The following is a 13,904-nucleotide window of genomic DNA, read 5'->3' as shown; positions in this document are numbered from 1 at the left end:
CAGGATTCACATACATTCCATTGAGCTCAATACAAGAGTTGCATATCTCTCTAGCCTTACCAATAACTTTTCATTTACCAGCTTGGGTTTCAAATTCAACTAAATAAGTTGTAGTTTCGGGCTTTCCTATTTTTTTAATTGTACACATTTCTATGTTCACTTTCTTCAAAAACAGTGCAACTTTTTCCTGAGTGGCTTTACCAGTGAACACGGCATTCTTTGCTCGGAGCTCCCTTTCCTTTAACTCTCTGACCACTACATCAGTCATATCTTCACTGATTGTTTCTGACTGGTGGCTTGTCTTTGATGCTATCGCGTCCATATTTACATTCAACCCAGACAACTGTGATTCCAATTTTATACTCAACACAGATAGTTTAGTGTTGGCATAAAGCGTAGTGGCTACAACTCCTGACGAAGTGATAACTGCCACTTCGTCAGGAGTTGTAACCACTACGCTTTATGCGCTGAGTTTATTCATAGAACTGGAACCAACTTTTTTTTATAAACGGCCCAAACGTGATCGCTACCAGAAAGATTGTTATCCTCAGTATACGCATGTTTGGCATATACAGTGATTGGTTGATAAGTGGCCATGAAAGTTTAAAGGCTTCATTATCGGTCACCTTCCTTGAGAATAATGAGCGAGTAATTTACGATTGTAGTTAATTTGACTAAGGTTACTTGGATTAAAAAATTTTGCAATACCATTCCCATCTCTATTGTGTTCGAATTGTAATACTACACATATTAGGTAAGATACTTCTACTATGTTCGTTAGTTAGTTAAACTAACGCACGGATTATTCTATAAACTTTCTATTATCGTGGCCATTATTGAAATCTATTCATCGATTTTATCACTTTTGTCACTAATCTTTAGCTTATAGAATGTCGATGTGTTTGAGTATTAAAAAGTCAAGTTTTTTGGATTTTAAGATTTAGATATGGTAACCGCCATTTTTAAAAAAGCAAGCGTTTCATCCTTATAAGCTGCTAGTGCTTTATTCGAAGTGGCTCAGTTCCGTTATTCAATCTGCACCAGTGTTTTTATGGGCGAACTTATTACATAGCTATGTATTGTTGTTGTTGTTGTTTGTTTCATCAACTTGAAAACGCCATTAAACCCAGGGAAGGGTGGGGCACTTTGCAACGCCGGACCCGTTGAAACACACCTCAAATTTCTTGCTTGTTTACATCTTGAATTTTTACCTCACTAACTAAAAAGCTTTTTAGGTCATCTTAAGAGATATCTTGATTGTATGAAATGAAAAGAACAGCAATTTAGGTGAGTCATGATTTTGTAAAATTTATTGGTAATTTTTTGCTCTTTTGTTTTTGTATTCAAATTTAGAGAATTGCATATCTTCTTTGTACATCATCCCATGTTAACAAAAGTCCGTGGAGGCAGCTATAGACAATTTCTGTTCACAATGTACCCACCAACTTCATGATGTAACATTATCCTGAGTTGTTATGAACATTTTGGTTACTCAGAGTCATTTGGGGCACGTTAAAACACAAAGGGTATTGGACCAGTTGCAACATGTTTTAATGATAACAATAGAGGGCTAGTTGCAAAGATATCTAAAACTTTATTTCAACTCTAAACTCTACTCTTATGGAACAGGACACCTCAAGTAGAGTTGAAGCTACAGTTTGATATATAACCTTTGATGACATGTAAAAGTTAATCCTCGTGATGAACCCCTAAATTACTGGACAATATTTATATCATGAATGCGAATACTAATATATAGAAAGAAAAGTTTGATCTTTAGAACAACATGTAGGCTGTATATGTTTGTTGTACTGTGGAAGTTTGTTTGTCGTGATTGTTGTAGCCTACACAGTGTTTTGAAGTTCATAGCCAACCCTTATCAAGTTTTTTTTGCTCAGATAATTAGTGGAAATTTGAATTGTTTGGCTAAAAATAAATTTTAAGAAAACGCAATGCTTGAACTAAAATTTACTATGAAAGTCAAGGGTGTTTCAACGTACCAATTATGCAATTAGTACTTATGTGATAAGTTCCAAAGTATACAACCAGCAGAATTGGCGTTTAGCATACAAGAGTCAAACATATTTCTGCATCATATGTGATTATTTAAATTAAATTCCAATATTTTAGTAAAACTTTAGAGCCGAAAATGCATTTTTTTTGCAACTTGCCCCACCCTCCCCTATATCTTCGCGCTGAATTGTATGCTATTTAGTAAGTTGGTAATTCTAAGCAATATTGCGTCATTTTGGTAGAGTGAGTCAGGTTGCTGGTTGTTGCCGTGCCTCATAGGAAGGGTATACGCCTATATATTAATACATGTGTATATTAATATATATCATCAACAAAACAGACTATTACTTTAGATAAAACGCTTTACTGGTAACACTTTAGTAATAAAGTGTTTTATCTAAAATTATAGTCTGTTTTACTGATTTTAACTTGCTCTGATTTTTTTATTAAACGCTCTGCTCGAATTTTACGCTTTTATTGATATACAGTCAAACATGGATAACTCAAACTTCACGGGACCGAGTGAAAGTGTTCGAGTTATCAGAGCGTTCAAGTTATCAGAGCACTGTCACACGACCATATATTTATTAGTAAATACATATACATATACAAAATATAATATAAATCAAAGCATAAATGGCTTGTTTTGAATTAAATGCTTCTAATGTAAAGTTTAAAATGTTTTCACCAGAAAGTATAGATTTTTCTATCACTTGAGATTTGTTGTTTTAGGTTATGTGACTGTCAGGACGTTTTTCAGATCAAGATTGGCAAAACTTGATTGCTGTTGAAATGCTCAGAAAAAAAGACATATTTTTTAGCGTTTAAACTAAGATCAATTTTGTCGATTTTTCTTCAAGTTTATGCCAAGGTTACCTCGCTTTTTCTTGCCTTCGAAGGACTATCGCTAAGCGGATGTTTGGTAAAAATCAAATTTTACCAAACCTTTTGAATAGAGGTGGAACGAGACAGGTTTTTTAAGTTGGAGACGAGACTCGAGACAGTGTCTTGTAAAAATTCGAGACACGAGACAGTAAAATAATGCGCATTTGGTCATGATTTCACTACACAAGTACTAGCGTACTTAGTATATATAAAATTGATAAGCCTCTTTTTAAATTGAATTTTCACCTGGTGTAAACGATTTAAATACAACATTTTAATAGTGATATGCATGTAGTTTTTGTAAACAAAAGTAACACAAACAGCTCTAAAATACCGAAGTTATATATTTCTAAGAATTTTGAGCTTGATTGATAATAATTGTTATAAACATATTGCTTTGTACATGCATATTTTTACCATCTATTAAATACGTCTTACTTTTTAATGTAATGTGTAATGAAACCGATAGCCGTCGCTCTACAAAGAAATACCGCAACTAAAAGAACACACGATAACACTTTCATTCTTATCGTTTCAACAATGTTAAGTTTAGTTTGTGTATTAACTGTAGTATGTGAATTATATTTAAATTGTACTCATGAAATTATATGAATTACTGTACACATGTACATGTATATTCTTATATTGAACTAACAATAACGTCATTATTAGCCGAACACGGACTATGGTCGACACAGCCTTTCGTTCGTTTCTCCGTGTCCGGGCAAGTTTTATCCGCAATTGGTAGTATATAAAAGAGGCCCGAATTTTATGAAGGACAGTTGGTGTTTAGACACGATACGATAAAATACAGACATTTTACCCCCAATAGTCTTATTTATTAAATTGGATTATTCGGAGGGTAATTGGATACACCCGGTATCTGTTTTAAGGACACAGAACCGAACTACAATATATTAACAGGGCCGTTTTCTGGACTACCAGATTAGACTCGGTGGCCAACATAATCAATAGCAACAGGTAGTAACGGACCTGGTATAACTTTAAAGGCAGTTGCCTGCAATCCATTACAATATATGGAGTTGTTGCTATCGCAAGAAGCCATGTTTTAACGACCGTGCGCAGGCGCTTTAGTTCTATTTCCTGTCTCGAGTTTGGCAATAGTTAAGACGAGACCGAGACGAGACAGGTCGATACTCGAGACGTCTCATGTCTCGTTCCACCTCTACTTTTGAAAAGCCGTAGACAAAAATATTTTGCCGATGATGGTAATAACGACGCCTATGAACTACTAAAAGTTGAGGTTTATCTCTATGGCTTGGAATAAAGTGATATTCTAAAGCGATAGCAACCATTTCGGTAGCCGTTGGGCAAAAAACTGTTCGAGTTAACAAAGTTGAGGTCGAGTTATCTGAAGCAATTTATCATTGCGTGGGAACGGACCAAACAAAACCGTTCGAGTTAACCATGTGTTCGAGCTATCCGAGGGCGAGTTATCCATGTTTGACTGTATATATATATTTATATACAACATATATGTATATATTGTATACATATATATATGTGTGTGTTGTATAACAGAAGTGAGGAAATCATTTTATATTTATTTATGTAGTGGGTAGCATGTTTTAAAATATTAAGATGGATATAGAGAAAAAGGAGTAATCTAGGCAGCCATACTCTCTGCACCAAAATTTATAAACACTTCTCATGCATTTTAGACTGCTTTACCTACTAACATGAAGTTGATGATGACAAACACAAAGCAATCACAAGTATCAGTATAGACGTAAGTATTCAAAAAATGATTTATGTGAGCTATCCTAAATTATTTTAGCATCTGAACACAATTTTGATTTTGGATTAAAAGTGGTCACCAACAGCGTTTAATCACCATGTTTCCATGATGCGTAGTACTGCGATGCAGCCCCCTCCGAAGTCGAGAGGATAGTACATTTACATGCTGCGCAGTGGTTTTCAGCAAATTAGCCAGAGAATAGAAATTGTATAAATCGAATCGCCTAATGGAGAAATAGAATCGATCATGGATACCGAACGTCAGAAACAGTCTTTTTATGCTTCTGTTGTCATTATACTTTTATTTACAATAAACATTCACCAGGTTTTACAAACCTTAACACAATTTTTACCAAGTAATATATTTTTAGTAAGTATTTTTAAATAATATATTATTTAAACGTTACTTTAGGACTTGCCACCTATTTTTCGAAAAGTGTTGGCATCGATAACAAAGTTATCACCTCATCATCCTTGTGGGTGCCTCATGCCGGTGCATCATCCTTGTAAATAATTAAATTTAAGTGAAAGAAGATCGTAAGAATAGAAAAAAAACAAGATTAGCGGGATAACTTTTGAACTATTGTATGGCCCTCGATGAATCTGTCTCCACAGCAAGAGAGCTATGCGCAGCCACTGCGCAATTGCCGTTTCCTTGCAGCGAATTTGCACTGGCTTCGCACTGATCAGTGCGAAGACGCCATTTCCATGATTCGGAGAGAGCGCAACTCCAAAGTACTGCGCATCGTGGAAACGTAGTGATTGTTAGTACTTAAGCCTGGTTCCCATATCGATTGCGTGACTCCGGGGTACCACGCGCAGCAAAATGCTTGCAACGCTAGGCTCGGCGGCATCTGTTCACATAAAAGCCACATCGTTAATAATATCGTAAACATAATTGCGTAATCAAATAAAATGTTCGTTCCTATAATGGTGACCTTTACCCGTACAGTGCATTTCGGGAAGGTTTTGCCTGCGGCCGTTTGCGAAAATTGAACAGCGCTAAACCATTGCGATGCCGCTGGCAACTACCGGCGATCCTCGGCGGTACCCGGCGCGTACGTTCCCATTTCACCGCTAATAGCCTGCGGTGCTGTCGCCGGTGCTTTGCGACGTATATGGAACCAGGCTTAAAAGGGGATTGCAGAAGCAGGTTTTAGATTAGCTATAGTTGTGATCTAGTTTCTGTTGAAATATCTTCTACGATTAAAGTATTTTATTTACAAAGATTTATAGATAAGATTCATAGAAAAGATTTATTTACAATTTATTTTAGAAGGGATACAATGTGTCTATATGAATGTAATATATTTTGAAAGAGGAGACTTGGTTGGTTCTTTTGAAATTTGATTGAATAAATTATCTCAAGTCTGTCTCCTGTAGTAGTAATTTGAATTACGACAGTTTTCTGAAAAATTGGCGGTATTTGGGGTTAATCGCCTAGAAATTCATCGGGTGCGAATGAGTTAAGAAGCAACAAGCTTGTCTCACTCATGTTGTTTTTCTTGTATCCAAATTTTAATGTCAAGGGTTCATAGGGTAGTAGAGGTTATATTTACCCTTTGAAATAAAATCGCTACAATTGATAGATTTATTACATGTACATAGACTTGCCTCTCAGTTGTTGAGAAGATGACTATGTTTGTGCAACAAGTTGGACCAGCTGTTGTACCCTAGTGTGGTGCAACTGTAGGGCCCTTACTGTTACTAACAGCTACTAACCCAGGAATATTCTAGAATGATATGCTGCCTCTATACTTTTCATTCAGCTTCCCTCAAATACTACTTTATTAGTATCACATTTGGAAAAAATGTCTGTCACATTTGTTAAGATTTGGTCATATACTTAGAATATCCTAATTAGAACAGAAACTCATAAGAAATCAATAATAAATACAGAAAGTGGAATTTTTACAAGTTCTTCAAAGATGAAAAAGTCATTTGAGGAGGGTCTCTTATAGTGACAATCATGTTCGGTTGTGTGGCATGTTGATGTATTGATCGCACTGTTTGTTCTCATGGAAGTCATTAGTTTCGATTCATACAGATTTGCTAGGAGATATACTGCTGCTAGCACAGAGAATCGCTTGCATATAATAAGAATAACTTCTGATCATTTCAATTGACATACTGATTGTGTCATTCCTTGTAATCTCAACTCATTCATTTCATGACTCATCATCATTTTCTCCCAGGGAATAGTTAGCTCTCCTAGGTGATACTCAAGGGATGCGTTCCCTCTGTGTCATCAATTAGCTCCCAAAGCCAGTGTTATCTAAATTGGCTATTCCTAATATTGCCAGAAGGCTATTGCTCGTCTCACGCTTGGTGAAACAGGTGGCTACTAATAGTGTCATTATTATCTCAACTTTTTCAGAAAGTGGCTCATAACAAGGTTGTTAAACGTATAGACATGCTGTTTCCGGAGCTGTTCCGAACGTTTAATTCAAATGTGCATGTTCCGGTTGCATCGAGAACCCAATTTATGGTCGAGGTCTAAGACGAACAAATCTCAAATTTTTTTGGTCGAGATCCGAGTTGGTCGAGAACTGAAAGGTTCAAGAACCGAGGTTTCACTGTATATATTACTATATATATATATATATATATATATATATATATATATATATATATATATATATATATATATATTAATATACATTGTATATAATATATAGATATATATTGTACTGATTATATTACTTATGTATCAGTAATATAAAAACAAAACACTTTTGACCATTTTTTCTTTCAAGGAATTTTTTTCATTACAAACCTAATAGGAATGTTAATTAAATCATGGCCAAATAAATAAATACGTTTATGCAAATTCTGTTAGTTAAACATATTCTACCTGAGAAGTTGTACGCAATACTTATGGCGCGACATGTTAGACTGATAAACTACTTCAAAGTAGCAAATAAATCTCATGCTCCTCAATACTTATGGCGATAGGATAGTGATATATAACCATAGGATGCTCATCAATACTTATCAATACCTTATGGTTTGTGTAGAAACATCAATCTATTGTCTATGGGAAAACTAATGGCTGTCTTTCCTGGCGCAATGTCGTTGACATTTACAAACGAATGATAACTAGTACCTGAGATGGTGGACCTGTATCACTTTTTTATTTCTGATGGTAAGATTTTCGCTGATGAAAAGAGCTGAGCAGTGTTTATCACTTACATAGTCATCTTATCCCAAAAACGCATCTTTCCAAATCTTTCAAGTCTTAATTTTATATCAATTAAAAGGTTCAAGATCTTTCATGGGTGGTGTCCTCGTTTTTTTATCCAATTTCTTCATTTCACATAAGCTGAATTGAGCTGAAAACCTAATTTAAAATTTAAAGTTGTTAAACACTTTTTGGGCGATTACATTTTGCCAGTTCTTGGTAAATGTCATGATCTTTCATCAATACCTTGCTCAGTTGAAATCTTGACCATCAAGCTGTATGTTCAAGGTCATTTGTAATGCTGTTTTCTTATTCTTCAGATGTTCACGGTTCGATTAAATTAATTTTTATGGCAAGCTATTATCATTAATTTTTCAAAAACACAAAAAGTACTCATCAAAGTGTGAGCAATTTCAAACTGTTCTGAGGAAATACCAATTAGCTGGATTTACTATTGATCCTACACGGACAGCACTTGCCGAGTCTGATCAATGCCTAGGCTGCTGACTTGGCTAAAATGGCAGAAAGTATGGATTGCTCTCCATCCTGTCAATCCACAATAAATAAAGTTGCAAGCTCTAAACTTACGGCTACCAGCAAACGTGAAAATTGCGAACAAGGAAACAAGTTCACGCTTGACTGATTTAGGAAAGATGAAAATCGTTTGGCGCAAAGAGTCATGTCAAATAACTGCCATTGTGGAAATATTGTAGTTTAATTTTGTGACGTGATGAAATATTTATATTGACACTTATCTACTGTGTATGTGACACGCTTGCCGGTAATGTCACACGATATAATGTATCTCCGCTTCCATTTATAAATTTACCATGCTTTCCATCAGCTTAATTGATTATTATTTCACCACAAACTCTCTTTTTCTGATCTCTGTCTCTCTACTTTTCTGTTTTTATGGCGGACTTTCAGTGGCAGATTTGTGTCAGTGCAACGTTTCAGCTATTCTTTTTAGGCCTAACGATTTGGATATTTTTGGTCGTACTGTTATATATATTCCCCAAGATATATGCTAGTGAATTCTCTGAACAGTGAGTTTATAGTATTGAAGACTAGACATTAAAAACTATTAATGTATTTAAAAATAAACAGCAAGTAATAATCAACTCTACTGACTTGGCTTTCAAAACCATTTTTGTAAAATGCCTAGATTTATTAAAGAATCTTTGGAACACACAAAATTTGCCACTTCATTCGCCCTTTTTCGCTAAATCAATCATCTCATGCAAAATGCTTCCTATATTTTTAAATCACATAATTTTAAAAGTTGGCATTTCAAAAATTGATATATCGCTGTGTATTAAAACCTTTTATTCGCGCACATTTCTATTTGTCAAACATCTTCAGATCCATAATGCACCATTTCCTGCCATCTTTTTGTATTTGCCTTCACATCAACCTTTTTGCGCAACGCATCAATCTCATTATTTCTCCAGCAGATAATTTTTATCGCTGGCTGTAGCTTATCATTTTTATGTAACCAGTAATTCCTCTTTTTGTTTGTTTTCAGTGAATATACTTACGGCTGCCAGACCTGCTTCTAGAACTTAATAAGTCGAGCCATTAAGTTGATTTATCTTTCACAAATTCATTCACTGTAATTGCCATGATGTACAGGCCTGATAATAGGGTGTGGGAAGCTTTCTCTGTTTAGTCTGGTTCGACTAATAACAACGAATAAACAAATATTGGCTGTTGGAATTCATCTAGTTTGCTGTATGTGGCATTGCAATAGTTTTTCTTTGCATCTGATTCACCTACATATGTTAGCACCATACTGATTTATACAGCCTACAGTTCTTATGCTCTGCCATTTCCTAAATATTGCGTTATAAGAATCTATTCACTTGCAAGGAACAAGCTTCAAGTAGAGCTCGATTTTCAAAAATTATCAGATGGTTTCATATTACAAATAGACGATTCCGCTATATACCGAGATATCTTTATGCATAAAATATATTATTTTTTTGTATATTTTAACTCAAAACTTAAAAAGAACCTGTTTTGTGTTTGTAATAATTGGAAACATTTATTTACTGAATGCCCTTATGTGTGGGAGGTCATGGAATGAGCTTATTTTAAGACTAAAAGGCCTGTGCATTTTAGTTCCAGTATCGCTCACTCTGAAAATCGTCATGCGGGAGATACCAAAATAATTTATACGATTTTCAAATCCTCCACCTTAAAATACCCATCAATTAAATCGCCATATTGTGAAGGTCTAGCTTCAAGTGTAATTCTTATGCCTTCAGACCTGATAGCAAAGATTACACCATGTTTAATGTTTCTCAGACAATAGTCTTTATAAAGACTTGTTATTCCTAGGTAGTCCAGGAAATGTTACCAAGTTTAACAATTTTGTCGAGTTAAGACAATGCGATATTCGTCGAAGAATTGAGAGAAAATCTTCCACTATGCTTCGGATGATTCTGGTTATGAGCTGAGCTTGCGTTGCTATGCGATTGATGCTTTCAATGAACATTCACATGTTGTGGATTCATGGGGCGCATTGTTAAAAAGATAGGGATTTTTATACCAGATGGCATAAGTGGCGCATTCAGTACTGAAATCGAAACCAGAGTGGTTGAAATGTAAAAAATGTTTAGAATGGAATAGCTTTTGTTGCATTTCTTGCGCAAGAGTCGTTTCCATTTTTTGCAAGCATGAAACATTGAGTAAACACTTGCTAGTAACAAAACGTGCTTGATGTGCTGATTTTTGATGCTACCATTCTGCAGATGTGGAGTAATCACATCATGGAAATATAATGACTATATCAGGCTTCTAATGAAAGTTAATGGCATTCCCAGTATTTCTAAATGGGTTTGAGCGTTTTCTAAGCTGTTTTTATAAAAAAGCAGAAACATGACTAATTTATGTGTGACACGCTGTAAAAAGTATATTTGAACACCACCTTCATTTGAGCGCCACCTCTATTTCAGCACCACCTCCATTTCAGCACCACCTCTATTTCAGCACTACCTCTATTTCAGTGCCACCTCTATTTCAGCGCCACCTCTATTTCAGCGCCACTTATATTTCACCGCCACCTCTATTTCAGCGCCACCTCTATTTCAGCGCCACCTCTATTTCAGCGCCACCTCTATTTCAGCGCCACCTCTATTTCAGCACCACTATGAGAGAAGGGTTGGAAAATGGAGCCACATCCTTTAATTGAACGCCACTTCTATTTGACCAATACTATTCGACATTCTTAATCTTTATAAACCTATAATAGCAAGTGGTCAGTAAAAAAGATTCCACAAAACTACTAATAGGCCTAATGAGTTTACATCATTTACTACATTAATAGCTATCAATTCGCTCATTGTTACTGTTCGTATCGAACTCTGTTTACCAACTCCAAGTCTTTAGGATTTTTTGTTAAAAACGTTGATTGCAACACTATAGAAATAAGTAGTAAGTAGTAACTGTACCAGGCTAATAGTACTTTTTTTAACGCGGCCTTGATGCTTCGATGCATGTGGGAAAATGTTTTCGCAATCAAGATGGAAAATGTTCTACTACACGTATTTTGAGGCTAAAATTTTGTGGCTATTTTGAATACATGCTGGTTCTTTTTATTTGCTCTAGAAGCTTCTATTTAAAATGGCATCGAGTAAAAGTCTCGCCCTGCTAAAAAATTGTTTGGACGCAAATATCGACTAGCTCAGCTACGCAGAAAACGGGTTGAGGTCAGAAGATGTTGCGGAAGGTATTGAAGAATATGAAATGGTTCCAACCAGAAGCAACAATCAGAACGCAGCTGGCCAAGCAAATGATGCGATTATATTTGTTTTTAAAATGTTAATATTTGTTTAGCATGTATTTTAATTATGGTTTGTTTGTCACTCGTTCTTAAATATATATATTTGTAGCATTTGATATATGATTATTATTATAAGACCATTATTATTATAATATTATTATTATATTATGAATTGGCAGATTTATAGCATATTAATTGATAGTATGATAACGGTAATCTGAACTCGACTTCCAACGGATCGCCGGTTGTAACTTCTGTTCTATTGCACATGAGAAGCTAGTTTTGGCTGCAAACTGTAGCAAACATCGATGAGTGCAATGAGCTATTATGCAACCTTGGTAAATATAGTTATAAATTAAAAAAATTCTCTCAATTATAAAATGTATTGAAAAACTTTAAAGATTCGATCATTTGTAACACAGGCTATGAGATAATCATTGGTTAGTTGCAAGCAATAGATATCAATTGGTAGAGACACGTATAATCTTCCTCTTACAATCTACCTTGTGCATATTCATTTAAAGATCTACAACAAGTTGGAAGTAAGTTAGCAAATTGCTTATATCCAGAAGAGTTAATGTCGCACCGCCCGAAGGAGAGTGCAAAATATAGGCGACATTCAATTCACCCGTAAAAGGGTTAAATTTATCTTCTCAACATTTGATGGGTGCTTGAAAAATACAACGCCACTTTTTGTTAAAACGTCACCTCTAATAGAGTGCCATGAGCTTATATGCAACCTATGTAAATATAGTTATAAAATGACTATATGGTTGAAAAATCATACTAGTCATATAGTCATCCATATATGACTATATAGAAATGGTTGAAAAATAGTGCGCCACTTCCTTCAAATAAAGGTTCTAAGGAATGTGATAAATCTTTACTATAATAAGAGTCGGGTTTGTCTGTCGAAAGCCATGATTGAAGGTTGGGATAAAAGGATGTTTCATACAGAATTTGAACCCTTCAATTTTTAGCAGACCAACACTCTACCGCTAATCATTCGCCTTTTAGTATTTTAGAATAGTTGTACACATTCTTATTCTCTGCACTTTATCGTCACGTCTGATGATCTCTCACTGTTTAGCCCGCTAGAGTTTCACGGTACTAGTTGGTTTCACAATGGTTGTGTGTTATTTCTTTCACGTAATACAATTGAAATGACACGCTTGGATCTGTACTGGGAACAGACCTTGGACAGTTTTGGTTTAGGTTGGTAGCAAGAATCATTGTATTGGTTTTTAAGTTTTATTTCATATACTGTCAAACCTCTACATTCAAATTCACTCAGTCCACATCACATGTTTAAAGGTGTGCGCATTTGAGGAGGTACAAGTAGAGGTTTGACTGTAGTTGCTATGAAAGTGTTTAAATACTTCCTGCAACGTTGATGAATTGTCTCACAGTGCATATTTGTGGCTGTCTTGGCTTGAGCGACACGGCTATCTTGGCATGTAGCCGTGTGCATACATAGCAGCTAATTAGCACTGAAGTTCCTATGTGGACATGACTCACCAGAGGCAGCCAATTCTTCGAAAGTGCTGTTATACTCCCATTTTGACTTGAAATATTACCGCTGTTCCGGGTGTATCCGGCTTGCTAGTTGTGTGATTGTATTTCTTCTGAATTCTGAATTAATAGTTTGAGACAGAAAAAAGAATAATGCATTCGCTAATAATATATTGTTCGATCAAATGTCAGATTCAATTGAGTTGGCCAATCCACATTCACTATGTTTCCATGGTACGCAGTACTGCGAAGCAGCCCCTCCGAAGTTGAGGGGATTGTACGTTTCCATGCTGCGCAGTGGTTTGCAGCAAATTAGCCAGAGAAGAGAAATTGTATAAATCGAATCACCTGATGGAGAAATAGAATCGATCACGGATACCGAACATCATAAATGGTCTTTTTATGATTCTGTCGACATTATACTTTTATTTACAATACACATTCACAAGGTTTTACAAACCTTAACACACTTTTTGCAAAGTAATATATTTTTAATAAGTATTTTTAAGTAATATATTATTTAAACGTTAATTTAGGACTTGCCACCTATTTTTCGAAAAGTGTTGGCATCGATAACAATGTCCAGGAAAGTAATCACTTCATCATCCTCGTCAATGCAGACCATAATTAAATTTAGGTGAAAGAAGATCGGAAGAATAGAAAAAAAACAAGATTAGCAGGACAACCTTTGTACTAGTTTATGGCCCTCGATGAATCCGTCTCCACGGCATGAGAGCTATGCGCAGCCGCTATTTCCTTGCTGCGAATTTG

General features: G+C 35.4%; 1 protein-coding gene across 2 annotated transcripts in view; it reads left to right on the top strand.

Moving 5' to 3' along the window:
• The first annotated feature begins 622 nt into the window (after positions 1-622).
• LOC137407721 (beta-1,4-galactosyltransferase 4-like) overlaps positions 623-13,904 on the top strand; it is a 74,649-nt gene continuing 61,367 nt past the window's right edge. The window contains exons 1-2 of one of the 2 annotated variants that reach the window (XM_068094092.1): positions 623-754; positions 4,581-4,648. The gene's annotated coding sequence lies outside the window, so the exon portion shown is untranslated. Of the gene's footprint in view, positions 755-1,251; positions 1,288-4,580; positions 4,649-13,904 lie in introns of those variants that run through there. The other variant, XM_068094093.1, reaches the window with a different exon arrangement.

Source organism: Watersipora subatra, chromosome 11, assembly GCF_963576615.1.
Source record: "Watersipora subatra chromosome 11, tzWatSuba1.1, whole genome shotgun sequence".
NCBI lineage: Eukaryota > Metazoa > Bryozoa > Gymnolaemata > Cheilostomatida > Watersiporidae > Watersipora > Watersipora subatra.
The sequence above is the reverse complement of the archived record's forward strand: the minus strand, read 5'-3'. Positions and strand labels throughout refer to the sequence as shown.